Genomic DNA, 17,082 nt, shown 5'->3' on the forward strand with positions numbered 1-17,082 from the left:
TGATGCCCTCTTGTAGCACGCAGTTGTACACGCAGACACAACATTGTATACATAATAATAAATAAAACTTAAAAAAAAAAAGTTTAGATCCCTGAAAGGTTAAGGAAACCACATCAACTGCCTAAGGCAACAAAGCTGCTAATCCCATGAAGGAGGGATCTGAGTTCAGTTCTCTTCTAATCAAAGTTTCTTTCAATTGTTTCACCTTATCTTTACCATGAATAGTACCCAGACTGGGGAAAATAGCAATGCGAAAGGAGCTATTAGACTGATAAATGAGGAGTCAGTCCAGAAATGAGGGGCTTCCGAAGAACAGTTTAGTGGTGACCACCCCCCAAATCAAAATAACTTTGGAATAACTACTTGTTTTATAAGTGAAATGGGTACATGGCTCTCAGTAGCAGCACACTTATATCTCAACACGTGGAAGGCTAAGGCAGGAGGGAGTTCAAAACCAGCTGGACTACACAGAGTTCAAGGCTAGCTTGAGATAGTACATAAGAAGTTATTTCAAAAATCCTAGGTAAACAAATAACTTCTGCTCTATGCAGACACAGTGAACGAGAGCGTGTATTTTAATACTGACCCCTGGCTTCATATCATACTGCTTGAGAAGTGATGGCGTGGTTCCATTAAGTAGATAAAGAAGACAACCACAACAAGAGCCCGTCTACAGCGCTACAGCACAGACACTTAATCTCTGGTTTCAAGCATCATTCACGTACCTGAGATCTATGTTAGAGAGCCTTTAGAACTGGAAATGAATTTAAATCAAGTTATTGTTAAGTATTTTAATTTGTTTCTATCCCTTTTTGAACCTGAAGTATCCGTGTAAATTTCCTTCAATCTTTCAATACCCTTCCTTTTATGGCACACTAAAATGCTATCCCTGAGTATAAAGAATGCCTAAGTCCACACAGTGCCACGAGTGACTCAACAATGTAAAGAGACATCAGTACAGACTGTCTCTATGGAAGCAAATCAGTAGAGAAGAGAGACTTCCTATAGGCAAGTGATTTCAAGTCATGAAATCTTGGAGCTGGAAGAGACTTTAAGGCTGAGATAACAAATCTAAAGTGCCAACTATATATGAAATGTATCGAGAAAGGAGTCTGGTTGAGTGCTGCCATGCACATCTATATCACCACAGCACTCAGGAAGCCAAGGCAGGATGATCACAAAGCCAACCCAGGCGACACGAAGACGACCCAGACTCAGAGGCCACAAGCCCACTAAAGGCGGCTTGTGCTCAACCATAAGCTGTGACTTTCATGAGGTGTTCCAAAGAGAGCCTAAGTACTCAGGGCATGTGCCTCTGTAAAGAGAAGGTGGGTTACATGAAATGCCCACGGCCACAAAGTAAATAAGCGGATGGAAACGGAACCCTAGCTCTGCAGCTTTGGGGACTGGGACTTTTACCCTGCAATGTAACGCTTCTCCTCTCTGATATATTTATACAATAAAATGCTCTTTTTATGTAACAGATAATAAAAACCAAACCAATTACAACTTAACAGGGAGGGAATACACCCCTTTGAAGGTTTTATTAGGCTATTACGGGGTTCGCAATACTATAATAAAGACCTATTCGTGTAAGTACATTCAAAGATTTAAACGAAGCCCACAACCTTTAGGTTCTGCCATCATGATCAATACATCTCTGACTTAAACTATTTCCTGACAATTTCACTTCATGGTGAATTTTTTCCATATGACAATTCTTCTTCAGAGTGTAGCCATTATGACTCAGGGCACCTCAACGCTATGAGGGAGCTTTCAATACAAGGGGTAGGAGGAGAATGAGGGGGCCCACTGAATCATTAGCAGCCCACGCAGTTATGAAACCCAGCAAATCTTTTTTGGAAATCATTTTCAAGGCAGTTTTAGGAGGAAAATTCTGGTGAAAACCTTATTAAAACAGTGGTCTGTAAGAGGAGGAAAATTCTGGTGAGAACCTTATTAAAACAGTGGTCTGTAAGAGGAGGAAAATTCTGGTGAGAACCTTATTAAAACAGTGGTCTGTAAGAGGTAATCTATATACAAGAAAGATCAACCTCTTATTTATTTAAAGACATATAACTAGGAAACTTCAGCAGAAAGATTTTCTTTTTGACTATCAGTGATACATATATCTTTATTTTGGTATCACTGAAGTCAGTATATGCTCTATGTTCAACAGCTGAAGGGCCTCCTCAACATCTGTCATAGCTCTCGGGTAAGCTGTGAGAACCAGCTCAGAGACTGAATCACCCTACGTCATGTGAGAATTAGAGCAAAGCAGTCAGAACATGTAGAGTGCTCTGATGCACTGAGTTTACATATAGACAAGGTTGTGGTTCCTAATTAAAAACAGCTACTACCTTACAAAGGCACACAGCGTAACACATTTTCTCAGGAATGCTAAACTTACTTAGGTTTGTAATTTGGAAGTTCTTGTCTTTTACGGTAAATGTACAGAAAGGCAATGAGAACAACCTGAGGAAAATCCGTCACATCAACCGGAGCCTGAAGAGAAGACAACCAGCTGCCAGGACTCAGTGTCTGGGACAAACCCACAGGAGCTGACGGACTAAGGACAGTGCCTGCTAGGAACCAGGAGTACAGCGTTAAGGTTTTGAGAACCAACGACGTACCTCCTAATGTTTCCGCTTACTGTTGAAAAATAAAACAACTTAATCGAGCCTTCAAAGAATTAACCCCACTGATGACCTGAAAACTACAATAAGCAACTAGGGAAAATCAAGGCCAATCACTTTGTGTTTCATTCTTGTGGAAGGAAGGTATAAACTTGTCATCACATTACCCATCTTCTCCTGCCTTCTGCTTGAATATGGGCAAAAGGCTCAACAGAAATGCAGCCATTTCCCCACTAATGTCATGTGCAATTACACTATTACAGTGCTGATTAAGCCTCCTATCATTTCACATTTTTGGGAAAGACAGCAAACAGGAAGAGCTGGAAATACCCTTTAAAATCCCATTCAGCTCTTCATTCTGTATCACATACTGTTCTAACCGCATACAGCTCCTCGTGAGTGTGGTAATAACGCCTGTTTCTGCCTCCCACATTGATCTGAAATCATTTATCCCCCAGGTCAGACAGTCTTATCTTTGAGTCTAACTGACAGAATGCACCACACCACCACCAAATACACATCTAAAAACCAAAGACAAAGATAAGTTAAAAAACAAACAAACATGTAAGCGGAAACATAGAGGGAACTGCTACATGTGTTATCCTTTACTTCTTAGGGTCTTCATTTTATCAAAACCCCAGTGGTAGGCTGGGTGAAGAAGAGTCTGTGTGACAGCAACAGGCAGAACAAAAGCTGGCAAAGGAGCACAGAGAAAGCGAGCTGAGGCGCTGTGGAGGTAGCTGAGGGCTTAAGACCTGCAGAGGCCTGTGTTCCACCCCCAGCATTTCCAGGGTGGCTCACAACTGTGTACAACTCCAGAGGTCTGGACATCCCTCCTCTGGACTTTGTGAGCAACAAGCACACACATGGTTCACACACATACACACAGGCAAAACATACACATAAAATAAATCTTAAAGAAGAAAAGAAAGCCAGTGGCCAAGTAATGGAAAAAAGATGAAAGTAAAAAAGGTAGAAATGTGGAATTAGGAGTGCCTTGCAACAAGCTGAGACTAACAGCCTAGAATCTGCTGCTATGAAAGTTTACAAAGCTTAAGCAATAGACTGGATTTTCAGAAGTGTGTCGCTGTTGTGCTTGTGTGTATGCACGGTGCACTGTGGGAGAGTGCATGTGTGGAGGGACTCTGTGAAGCCAGTTGTCCTCTTTCACCTTTCTGTGGGTTTCAAAGGCCAAATTCAGGTTTCCAGGCTTGCACAGCAAGCATTCTTACCAGCTGAGCCAGCCAGTCATCTCTATTCTGAATTTTAAATGCTCTTAATTACTGCTAATCATTATTTCCACAATTAAGTACAGGTTTTACTGTGGTTTCAGTGTTAGAATGATACATCTTTACATAGCAATTGTTTTCCTTGAAACTATATTTTTCTTTTTTTTTCCACTTAGCTTATAAATCTATACCTTAGTTGTCTAGTAGTAATAACCATTTCTCTGTCTTTGCTGCCCTCTTTTGCTCTCTAGCCACTCTACTTCTGTACATTATTTATTCCACAAAAATGAGAATTAAGATTTACAATCCTGTCACCAATTCAGTAGACAACACAGTATTTCTTTCTCTCTTAAAAAAGTTATTTCTAGCCGGGTGTGGTGGCGCACGCCTTTAATCCCAGCACTCGGGAGGCAGAGGCAGGCGGATTTCTGTGAGTTCGAGGCCAGCCTGGTCTACAAAGCGAGTCCAGGACAGCCAAGGCTACACAGAGAGACTCTGTCTTGAAAAAACAAAACAACAAAAAATGTTTTTTTCTAAACATGTTTGGTTATCATGAACTTTTTTTAAAAGCCATTTTAATAGGTGAATCAAAGACAGCTTTTAAAACTTTCAGAACAACAGCAAAGAAACAAAAGCCACCCAAAATTAAACATAGCTGTTTTATATATCATGCTAACAAAACAGTGTTTAAAATACATTAAGTAATCTAGTTTAGTCCCTTTATTCTGATAGTATGTTTACATAAAGACTAAACCTAGGTGTTCTCTCTCTCTCTCTCTCTCTCTCTCTCTCTCTCTCTCTCTCTCTCTCACACACACACACACACTCCTACATTTCTAACAATTTACAGTAACTATTTTAAGACAGAATTTTGCTTAGTACAGCTGGGCATGGTGGTGCACGTCTTTAATCCCAGCATGGCAGAGGCAGAGGCAGAGAGGCAGAGAGATCTCTGTGAGTTCCAGAACAGCCATGGCTATATCAATAGAACCTGTCCAACCAACCAACCAACAAACAACAACAAAAATCTTCCCGCCCCCATTCTTGACAGCTAGTATTTTATTCAGACAACAGTCTCATTACACATGGTCCAAGAATATTCAAATAAGAACTCAAATAAAATTGGATGTTAAAAAATTGGTCTTCAAACACCATAGCCAACAATGTCACATTTGTCTGTGATCTCTCTGGTGTAAGACCACATCCACACTTCAGTGACCACCAAACCATTCAGCATGTTTTCCTTAACTGTAAACTGTTTGAAGCTACCAGTTTCAGCACTTTGAATTTTTTTTTTTTTTTTTTTTTTTTTCCGCTCTCTGAATAGCTGCAGGGAATTCAGCAGGGTTAGAGGAACTACTTCAACCTTGGCACAGTGCCAAAATATTGCCAATTGATGGCCAGTCACATCAGCATTCACTAGCACCAGTGCCTTCTCCTTGAAGTTATGAAGGAATCTGGCCATGGTCTAAGGCTCATCAAGTATTCTTAATACAGATTTGCATTTATAGTCTTAATAGTTACTACATAATTTATCATATAATTAAAGTTCACAAATTCTGATCACTGCCACTAAATTCTAAAAATATGAATGAAAAGTTGTATTTCCCCCCTTATTAGACATAACTATGAAATGTGTGATCTTTATTAAAGCATCTAAATAAATAAGCTTTATTTCTCTGGTTGGAAACAATAACTGTATAAAGTACAAACAAAACATTAAATTTCCAAAATTAATAATGTCTACATATACACTGTCCTATGGATAGAATGTTTAAACATTTGGATAAGATTAATTTTTTTCACCCATGATTCGGGTGCTCATACGCTGAGGTGACAGAGTACTGAACATAGCTCCTCTAAATCCATATCTCTGTGCCCACAGATTGGGGCAGCTGTCAGACCTCAGCAGAGAAGTTTCTTCATGCAGTGTATGGTGGGTAATGCAGAGAAACTCACAACTTGTCAAAGTGCAAAGACTAAGTATCAGCGGCATGCTCAGCCAAATAAAGCATCTCTGTCATATATTTCCTCCAGGCTCAAGGGGCCACTGTGGAAGAGGGGGCAGAAAGACTCTAAGAGCCCGAAGTCAGGAAGCACTGGAGTAAAACTAGCTTCTGGACTTGACAAGCAGAGGCATCCATGAACTCACAGCAGCCTGATCTGGGCAAGATCAAGCCAATCAACACTCTAATGTGGAGGGAGAAGAGACTCATGCGATACTAGTTCTGAGGCGTTGAGTTGATGGCTTCTAGGAGAGAAGTGTGGCTGGCCTCGGTGGTCAACAAGGCTCCAGTGAACGGCCCCACACCCAGGAAGATATGGGCAGCCCCAGGAAGAGATGAGTCAGACTGGATGGGTTACTATTATTTTTTAAGACACCAAGTTGGAGATAGGGTGAGGTAGATGTGGGAGGAGTGAGAGATAATAAAGACCAAAAAAAAAAAAAAAAAAAAAAAAAAAAAAACGCTGTATGAAAATTGTCAAGGAATTAATAAAAACATTAAAAGATCTAATTTCTTATAGTTCAATAGTAAAGATTTAACGTTATTATCTCCTGATCTGAGAAATTAAGCAGGGATACACAATTTGTAAGTCAGACACACCATGTGTGGAGGACAGAGGCATCTTCTCAATTGCCCCCTGCCCCCATTAGTTCTGAATACAATCTCATCAAGATCCTGGAGCTCACCATTTCAGCAAAGCCAGCTAGCCTGTGAGCTACAGCGATCCTCCGCTTCCCACTTCTGCAGTGCTGGATTACAGGTGCACGCCACCAAGCGCTGCTCTAGTTACATGGGTGCTAGCGAGCCACACTCAGGTCTGTGCTTACATCTGACTGAGCCACCTCCCAACCCCACACTCATCTCCTAACATGCCACTTGTTAGTCTTCCAGCTGCCCAACTGTATGCCACATCAATAAGAAAGTTATAACTGGTCACCACTGAAAGTACTATGTTTAGCCCTAAATACACGCTATATATGAAACATGTGCAACAACTGTTTTTGAATACTTAAGCATTAAGAAAGGCACATGGTCATGTATACCTATCTGTCTTAATATTCAGAACATAAATATCCAAACAAGTTTATTGCTTTCCACACAGTCACACCTATTCCTCATTCCAAATACTGTAACTGTCCAGAAAATTATTCAAACTCCTAGGATTATGGGTGGATCTAATCTTTAGAAATAGCAACTGCCTTCTCAGAGTAGATATGAATTTTAGAAATAGCTTCATGTTACTTCCTATTTCCCTATCAAAATCTATATCTGAAAAATAATGAAGTAATCTATCTAATAGGTTTCTTTTCTTAAAAACAAGGAACAAAGAATAAACACAAAATAATGAACTATTTTCATGTGTGGCTGCTAGACTGGCTTTTAAGGCAATTAAAAAAAAACTTCTAAAACTATTTTGAGCAATCTTAATGTTGAATAATAAATATATGGTTTTCATAATGACTAAAGACTTATTACACACACACACAGAGTTTTCTTGAGACAGAGTTTTCTGTGTAGCCTTGGGTGTCCTCGAACACCTGCCTCTGCCTCCTGGAGATGACAGGTGTGCATCACATGCTCAGCTAGTAATATGGTTTTATCCAGTTCTGTGGGCAACCAAGAGAAACTGACTATACCCTGTACTTTTGAGGGGTCTTTTAGGACCTCCATGACCAACAAATAACTCATAAAGTGGTATCCTCCACCTGGAATTTTTCTGGGAGGAGCAGTATCTACCTGTGCAGGGTACCTCCCTAAAGCAAGTCCTCCCTGAAGACCCTTCATCTTCCTTTCTCTCCACAGTCCCTCTACTACTTCTCTGACACATTTCCATGTGTACAACAATTTTAAGCATTACACAAAAGTAGAAAGAATATATGAAGTTTCTTGTATCTACCTTTATGCCATCTATCCCCAAACATTTTCAATCTAGGTCAATTACACACCATCAATGTTTTCCCTTTTCAAATAATTTAAAACCAAAAATTCTAAACATCCTATCTGAGTGTGTGCACATATGCTAGGAGGTGAGAGGTTGACATTGGGTGCGTTCCTCAAAGGGTCTTCACCTCATCTTTTTCCTTTGTTTTTGTTTTGTTTTTAGATAGGCTCTTTGATCCAGCTGGACTGGCTGGCTAGAGGCCCTGGGAATCATCCTGTTCACACCTACCCAGCGCTGGGGTTACAGGCAGGGACGCCGTGCCAGGCCTTTCTATGAATGCAAGGCTTAAACTCAGGCTCTCGTGCTTTTGCAAGAAGCATCCTGTTGCCTATGACATGGCACAGACCCTGGAAATTATGTCTTACTAACTGTCTACAAAGTAAAGATTGATATTATCATACCTTAAAAGAAAAACTGACACTTCCTCTTCATTAAAAATCCAGAGTCTCACCTGTCACCACTTCCCACAAATATCCATTTACTGTTAACTTGCTCAAAGCACCGTTCAACTCAAGTCCGTGCCATGGTGGATCTCCCTCTTGGGGCAATTTTAAACCTTACAGTTTCTTCTTCCTCTCTGACTTTTTGCCTGTATGTTTGAAAGAAACTTGGTCATTTTCTCTTGAAATGTGAAATATTTAAAATTTTTAAATTTTGGTGGTGCTGGAGTTTGAATACATGGCCTCATAGATGCTAGCACCTGCTAAGCAACACCCTGAATGTGCTCATTCATTTCATGGTTTGGGTCTTGTGATTAGAATGTAAAATGGCAGTAAGCACTTGATGTAATGTCAAGAAAAAGTACCCAATATTAAATGAATAAATTATTTGGCATTCATATCAAAACTATACTTTGTGTGTTGAAATTCTGCTGGAATTTAGTATAACAAATTATAGAGTGTTTAAATATTTCTTTGCTTATTCTAGATAGCTAGGGCAAGGGAGAGTAAACTGTAGTGTCCCCCCTCAAAAAAAAGAAAGCAGAAAATTATGGGAAACTAGGGATACTACATATTTTTACAGTTAGTTGCATCCCAAGAGGCTCATTATAAAATAAAAGCAACAACAAATGCTTTGAAAAGGAAGTAAACTCCATGTGTGCTGAATTAATTTTAGCTATACAAATGGCAGGCGTCAGGGTGGGCTTCTCATTTATAAGCATTAGTAACATTCTATTTTTCTGTGAACGGTTTCTTGATAGTACAGGATACAAGAGTAAAGGAACAGGCGGTCCAGCAACCCACACAGGGAAGAGAACCACCCCGCACTGTCCTCCGACACCTACCTGTGAGGAAAGGCTCTGTAGGTGGCTAACAACCATGCCCCTGCCTCATACAGAGAAATAAATAAGCAAAATGCAAGATGCTGTTTGTTTGAAGTGGAGTTGATTGTGGCAAAATCACCACCATTACCAAAAATATCCTGTGTAACATTCTGGGGAGAAAAATGTTCTGAGAATCATGTGCAATTCATTTCTCTTAAACCATCCAATGAAGCTCTTTCTCTCTAAACCTACTTCTGAAATTAGCTACCTATTTCATCAAGAGATTCCAATCTTCCTGGTATGGAACCCTCCTGGGGTGGCTAAGGAAGGAAGGAGGGTTTTCAGTTCAAGGTTAGGGTGGGAAATACTACATGGCAAAATTTGATCTAAAAACAAAACAAAACTTTTGAGTGAAACAAAACCTGTAAATTCCCCCAAGAAATCTCATGCTTCCCTTTACCATAAATGCATCTTAACCAGGACAAAGATTATCTATATAGTATGGGAGCCAGTATTTCCAACCATTGATCTACTTAAAATAACATAGAAAGGGCTAATAGATAACTTGAAATCATACCCAGATCTTTGAGTAACCTGTATTTCCTGTTTTAAGGTCTCACATATTAGTGTAGGCTGAGGGAAACTTTCTCTAGCAGAGGTCAGACTTGAACAAAGGAAAAAAAAAATGTAAACACTCTACCACAAAGTGTAATAAGAAACTCTAGAACAACCTGAATTATTTTAAAGAGTATCTTTTATTTACTTTTCTACAATATATGTAGGGGGGCTCTGAGAAAGGTAGCTACAAATCTATAAACTGAAAGTGCTATGTGTATTTCACTGTCTGGAACTTCAACTAGAATTTTGTTCCTTATTTATAAATGTTTCCAGGAATATTTAATATTGTACTTCCTAAAATCTTTGTCAGTTTCCTTATCTATTAATTTTTGTTCTTTCAATGGTGTTTTCAATCTGCTTTACATTTCCCAATTAAAATTCCTAACTGAAATAAAACTTTTTTTTCCCAAAATGACTCCCCAAACCACCTCAAGTGCCATCATATATTAGCTGTTACAACATTTTAACACTGTGTGTGTGTGTGTGAGAGAGACAGACAGACAGACAGACAGACAGACAGACAGACACAGAGACCTGTAAGTCTGACTGAAGTGATACGCCTATTTTACTGTTCCATGGGAAAATATATTTGCATGCTGGACAAGACTCTAAGTCTTGGTTTAAAACCTCTACCACCTACAGAAGCTTGAATCTGAAAAACTGTCCACAAAGCAGAACTCTACAGCTCTTTACACTTACCTACAATGGAACACACTCTAAACCAAGAGACTCGAAATACAAGTGACATTTTACAAGTGAAAAGGAAGCTGAAACTAAGGCAATGGAAACATTCTGAGCCCCGCCCCCCAGTAGCACCATTTCCGCTTCTTTTTTTTCAGTCACTTGTCTTAAAGGGTCCCAAAGACCTCAGGAAAGCTGCAAAACTAGATTTGTCTAACTTCTGCGATCTGACTAGACAAAGGCACTGTTAGTTGTTTCCTTAAAAGTACAAATGGCCCTGGTAAGCCTGGGTGGTTAAGTACTTTGGAAAAAATTCAATATGAGGTTAAAAATACCTAGTCTCATTTTCATTTTCTGACACACTTACTATCTGGGGGGCAGCTATACATCAGAAGATTAAGTGTGTAAGAGAAAATACCGCAACTGCAGTTCTGAATCTCATACAACTTAGGAAATGAATGTGTAAAAATAACAACTGATTTAAACTTTTCACACCTTCCATTTGGCACCAAAAAATTTTAAATGTACTGAGATTAATTGCCCTCAAAGTATTTACTACAATATTAACTGTGAATAAAACCCCAAGAATTTGTATTTAATGGTCTAATTTAATTGTATTTGGACAATGAGGAGACTATTTAAAGCATATGTATCTGAGTACTCGGAGAAAAAATTGTTACCTGCGAAAACATATCATAAACCGAAACAGAAGAAATTGAGGAAATGCACCCTTTCCATAATGGAAAAACTTTAAATTCACACTACTAGGCAAACTAAGTCCTATATGATACAAAAGACCACCTGCTACAAAGACAAAGTAACCTTCTACCAAGAGCAAGTAATGAGCCTCTGAATCAAAACAGAAAACCTAGGATACACAGAAGCATCGATTCTTGGTATAACCAAGCGTCCTATAGATGCAGCGCTCAAGAGGATTTGTTGATGGGAAGAGTGCTGGGGCTCAAACCAGAACGAATATTGTCTGTAGTGACTATACATGTTAAATGTAGGCTTAGTAGAAATTATTCCCTTCCCCCATCCTTGCTGTCTGACTTTGCAGGAGACTTGGCGCATATAAACATATACGTCGAGACTTACAGAGTCTACACCGCTCGGAACATATTTTCGGAAAGCCCTTTGAGGTTTTAAGATTCAAACACTATTTAAAAAGAATTATTGTTTCAACTACCTAACAATTATCCAGACTTCACTTGACCTGTAAGTAAAATGAGCATCTTTAACTTTTCCACAGGGCATTTGGAGAATGAGTTATTACTCGTAAACGCTTTCGGAGCCTCAGATACCAGGCGCGGTACATCAAGCGTATCCATCAATTTGAGGGTTTTCTGGACCTCAGTTTACCCACTTACGGAAACGGGCTTGGCAAGGGCCGGGAGGTGAAATTAATTAGTGTTTTTAAAATGCTCTGAGATCCAAAGATGAAAGGGAATCTGAGAGGCACGCAGAGATGATGACAATAATCATAACAATAAAAAGAATGACTAACTTGGAGGTCTGCGTTATGTAAGGAAGCAGTGAAGTTACCAGATTCGCACAAACAAAAGAGAAGCCCACCGCCCCTTTGTTCCCCCATCCACTTCGCCGGCCTGTAGCCGGGCCGTGGGACCGAGGACCGGACAGCCGGGCCGGGGCTCGCAGCCGCCGCGCGCCGGCTCCAGCCGTGGGGAGGGGGGGGGGGAGGGCGTTCCGGGGCAGCTCCTCACAAAGGCGCTTCCTCCCACCGCGAGGGATGCGGCGCCGCAAACTCCGCTCCCCGCCGCCTCGCCGCGGGCGGGCGGGCGCGCGCACAGCCGCCGCCGTCGCCGCCGCCACCGGCACGGCCCGGGAGGAAGTTCCGAGCCGCCGGCCCTCGCGCCCCGCGTCCCCGCGCCGCACTCACCGGACGACTGCTGGTGGCCGGAACGCCAGCTCGGCCCCGCCGCGAGGGCCGGAGCGCGGACACCCGGGGCGCGGGGGCGGCCCGAGCACCGGTTGAACGCAGGCTCCGGCGGAGCCCCGCCGCCTTCCCGCCAGCCGCCAAGCCCGGCGAGGCCGAGCGGAACGCGGAGCCGGGAGCCGAGCGCGGAGCTCCCCCGGGCTGCAGGCAGATCCGGTGGCGCCGCACGGCCGCTGCTATCGCTGCTGCTGCTCCCGCTGCTGCTGCCGCTGCTGCTGCTGCTGCTGCTCGAGAGGCGGCGGCGGCGGCGGCGCCCCCAACGGTCCCTCCGCCTCTAACCGCCTTTGGGTCACTGACACTCACTGGGAGGGAGGGGACGGGACTAGCGGGAGGGCGGGACGTAAGAGGGACGGGGCAGGGCCACATTGGGAGGCGGTGCCGAGGGGCTCTTGGGAACTGTAGTTCTCTGACTGAGAGAGGAAAAAAGCGTCTGTTGTGGAGGAACCTACCACTCGCTCTGCGTTGCGCGTGCGCAGGGGGATTGGGGGGGGCGGGGACTGTTGCCATGGTCACCGATTCACTAAGCCTGAAGGTTCTGGATTGTCGTTGACTAAACAAGGCTGGTCTTGTGTCTTTGGTGCCACTGGTGTTCTGTTCTATGGCCAGTCTCTCCTGCTTCACCCCACCCCCAACAATTTGCAAGTGCCCAGTGAAATCTCACTTCCTCCCGGACATGCCCCTCCTCCCTCTGGCTACTTACATTTCTTCTGCAAATCATAAACAGACCCTTCCTTTGCCTCCTTCAAGTGAATTACACAAGGTAATAAAAATCTAGTTGTTCTTAGTATTTTAATACTTAGCTTGAAAAACTGTTGGGAGCGTGGCCATTGGCGGAATCCCATCATTTCTTTGCTGAGTTAGTTACGTTTAACTAAAGTACAAGCAAAAGTAAGGTTCAGTATTGATAGCATTGTTGGATCATTTTACTGCAATTTGTTCATCTGAAAATATAATTTTTCAGGCATCCGAATTCCATAAATATAACTTCAAAAGATAGGCGGAGAGTTCAAAAACTGTTCAGGGCCTGTTCAGGGCGTGTATCAGCCAATTTTAATTTGGTAATGAGAAACCTGAACCAAGGTATGGATATGTTGCTGGGCTTCTAAGTCTACACCCAATCCAGGTACCCAGGGATGTCTATGTGGTGGTGCTAAGAAGTGTGGGGAAAACCAAGTCACAGGACTGGCTCTCCAACAGGCTTAGAAGTAACCTGCCTCAGTTTCCCTCAATAGGCTACTTAGGACCCTACACTCTGGAAGAAAGAGACTAATGCCAAAGAATCACACATATATTTCAGGAAGGGAAGCTAAGGATTTTTAAATAATCTCAGAGTCAGAACAAGTGCCCAGGAACAGGAGGGTGGACAGCAGTTAAGAGTACTCACTACACTTCCAGAGGAGCTGGGTTCAATTCCCAGTACCCACGTGGAGACTTACGACCCTCTGCAACTTCAGTTCCAGGAAACCCAACACCATCTTCTGGCTCATTGGCACATAGACATAGATGCAGAGACACCTCTATTTAAAATATTTAATGCAGATATTTAAATAAAATACTGAAGAACAAGTAAATATATTTACTAAGTGCCAGGGACTTTGCTGGGCCTGGAAAAAATAGAGCTATAAAAAATGTAAAAGAAGCATAGTTTGTATTCAAAGTCCTTTCTCTGCCAAGGAAGAGACAGATAAATGGACTCAGTGTAATCCACGGTGTCATAGGAAAATTCGTACGACCTCAGACTTGGGCAGGGTCAGGAAGTGCTTCAAAGATCATTTGAATGTGAGGGTGACTCACAGTTTTCAAGTTTGTGTATTTTAGGAGAAAGAGAGAAGCGAGGGAGAACATTAAATGCAAACACTTTTGCTAGCAGCAGTAGAATGGCGCTGGGGAGAGCTGCAAAAGGAAACTTCAAATACCTAAATGAGAAAGCTAAGCCCGTGAAGGTCTTGGGTAATTAATAAAGAACGTCATTTTTTTTTTCTTCCTGGAAACAGTAGATTACAAACAGATGAAATTTTGATAAGACACATGCTTTAGAAAAATCAGTCTGTGAGACGTAATATGTATAAGGTTGTATTAGAGTTACTAGTATTGTGAAGGCACACCATGACTACGGCAACTCTTGTAAGGGAAACCATTTCATTGGGGCTGGCTTAGAGATTCAGAGGTTTAGTCCCTTGTTGTCATGGTGAGAAGCATAGTGGTGGTAGACATGGTATTGGAGAAGGAGCCAAGAGTTCTACGTCTGGATCAACAGGCAGCAAGAAGAGGGAGAGATGCAGGGTCCGGCTTGAGCTCTCGATAGACCTCCACCCGAAATGGTATACTTCCTCCAACAAAGCCATACCCACTCCAACAAGGCCACACCCACTCAAGGCCACACCCACTCCAACAAAGCCACACCTACTCCAAAAAAGCCAAACTCCCAATAGTGCTTGCTGCTCTCTCTGAGCCTATGTGAGCCATTTTCATTAACGCCACCACAGAAGTCTGTTACAGTATTATTGGGGGGTAGATAGAGACGGAACTGAGGCATGGGCAGTGCAGAAAACAAATTTGGGTGTAATTAGGCCTAACTTAGAGACTAGAATTCTCTGGTGCTTGATTGTGTTTATGGGATAAGGGGTGATAGGAAGTTATGGGTGGGGGTGCTTTTAGTGAAAGTAGCAGAAACCAAACTTCAACTGACTTAAGCGATAAAGAAATTTTGACCCACTTAGCTAAAAATAACCCAGGTAAGGGATGGCTACAGGACTGATTGGTTCAACAACCTAGTGAGGTCATTAAAGACTTCCTTCTTTCACCGTTTTGCTGTTTTTCTTTGCTTAGTATTAGTTTTCTGGTCAAGTCACAGTTTCCAGCAACTGCTGTTTTACCTTCTGTGTCTAGGAAGATATAAGAAGAAAGTCTTTCTTGGAAGCTCTTTTTAGAAAGGATTGGAAACCCCTAGGATCTCAAGCAATGGATCCCCTTACCCATGCATAAATTAAAAATGGTGGCCAGGAAAGTGCACAAGGTTATCTCTCTTCAGATGCAGACACATGCCCACTCCTAGAGCAAAAGTAGTGAGTTCCCCAAAGCCATGACATGGGTTATTTTGATAAAATTGTGGTGATTGCCTAAACTAAGCAGAATAGAGGCGGAGAAGGACATCACAATATCTACTAAAGGAAGGCACAAGAGTGGCTCCTGATTCCCAGCTTCCAGCCTTACACGTTGGCCAAGCCATTCCTTCAGTGAGAGGACAAGGAAAGTCCATCACTTTTGAGAGTGGTTTGGTGTTGTGGCGCTTGGGTGCACTGAGTCTGAGAAGACTCTGGAACCTCTGGATGGAAGGGTGCAGTGAGGCGCAGTGACTATGCCTCTTGGGCTCTGGGAAGAGATCAGGCATCATAATCGATTGCTGCTGAAATGATGGTGGGTGGATGAGACCACCCTGCTGTGGTGTGTGTAGCATAAAAGGGGGGGGGGGCGTCAGTAACAGAACCTGGGAAGGCATTGAAGACGGAGGCAGCCAGATCCAGAAGATTCCTGGGAAGTAGCAGGAGAACTGGGATATATGGAGAAGGGAAAATAGAACCTATCACCAGGTGTGATGTCTGTCTACAAAAAGCCACAAGGACTGACGTGATAGGATTAGCAGTCAATAGTAAAGCACCTATGATAAGCAGCTTCCATATAGTGAAAGAAAAATTGGAGATAGGAGGGAAAAAAATAGAACCTAAAGACTAGACTTACAGGGCTGGAGAGATGGCTCAGAGGTTGAGAGCACTGTCTGTTCTCCCAAAGGTCCTGAGTTCGATTCCCAGCAACCACATGGTGGCTCACAACCATCTGTAATGAGATCTAGCCTCTTCTGGCTTGCAAGCACACATGCAGTCAAAATACTGTATACATGATAAATAAATAAATCTTAAAAAAAAAATACTAAAATTACAACTTCTAAAATAAAACTTTTACTGGATAAGATTAGAACTCAGGGACAATTGGCCCTGAGCAAATAAAGGCAGTCAAAAGAAAATTAAAAATAGTATGCCTGAAGACAGAGCCATAGACTCTCTCCAAAATAAGGCACGTTACACACATACACCAAAGAAAAAGTCCCTCAGATAGAATGTGGTCCGTGAAATAATACCAAATATTCTAATATTTGTGTAATTGCAGTTCCTGGTAAGAGAGCAGCCATCAGTAGTGTAAAAGGAACTTTTATTTGCCTGTTTCAATTGTTGCCTTCTGCTAACCTAGGCCTAGCCTCCACTCAAGCTAATCTACACCCAGAATGTTCTCAGCCTCTGAGACTTACTGCTGAATAAGCTCACCCTTACTTGTTCTCTCTGAGCTCTGGGCCGGCTGGTTCAACTCAGCTGTTCTGGCTCAAACTCCTCTCCCAGCTGACTGATTCAATCTGGCTTCTCTCTCAGCCGCTGAATTGCTCTGCTTGGCCTCATGCTAACTCCAGCCGTCTGCTCTAATCTCATTCTGTGCCTCACTTTGTCTTCCCCAGTGTCTACCCAGTGTCTAGCTTGTTCCCTCATTAAGCCTTTCTATAAAAGTCTCCCAGTAAAACTGCCTTCTCTCTCTCTCTCTCTCATTCTCTGCGTTGCTCCCTTAAGTAGCTTCCCTTTCCTCCCTGTTCTCATGAGAGTTGGGCGTATCCTATTCTGTCAAATCTTTCTCTGATTTGTCACTTTCTTTTTCTGCCACTCAATTGGACATCACTTTCAAACGCGGGCGCTTCCTTCTACAAAC

General features: G+C 42.3%; 1 protein-coding gene across 1 annotated transcript in view; it reads right to left on the reverse strand.

Annotated features, from left to right (window-relative positions):
- Peli1 (pellino E3 ubiquitin protein ligase 1) overlaps window positions 1–12,442 on the reverse strand; it is a 49,162-nt gene extending 36,720 nt beyond the window's left edge. Inside the window, exon 1 of the mRNA XM_051165358.1 lies at window positions 12,277–12,442. The gene's annotated coding sequence lies outside the window, so the exon portion shown is untranslated. The remainder of the gene's footprint in view (window positions 1–12,276) is intronic.
- Window positions 12,443–17,082: the final 4,640 nt, after the last annotated feature.

This window comes from Acomys russatus, chromosome 22 (assembly GCF_903995435.1).
Source record: "Acomys russatus chromosome 22, mAcoRus1.1, whole genome shotgun sequence".
Lineage (NCBI taxonomy): Eukaryota > Metazoa > Chordata > Mammalia > Rodentia > Muridae > Acomys > Acomys russatus.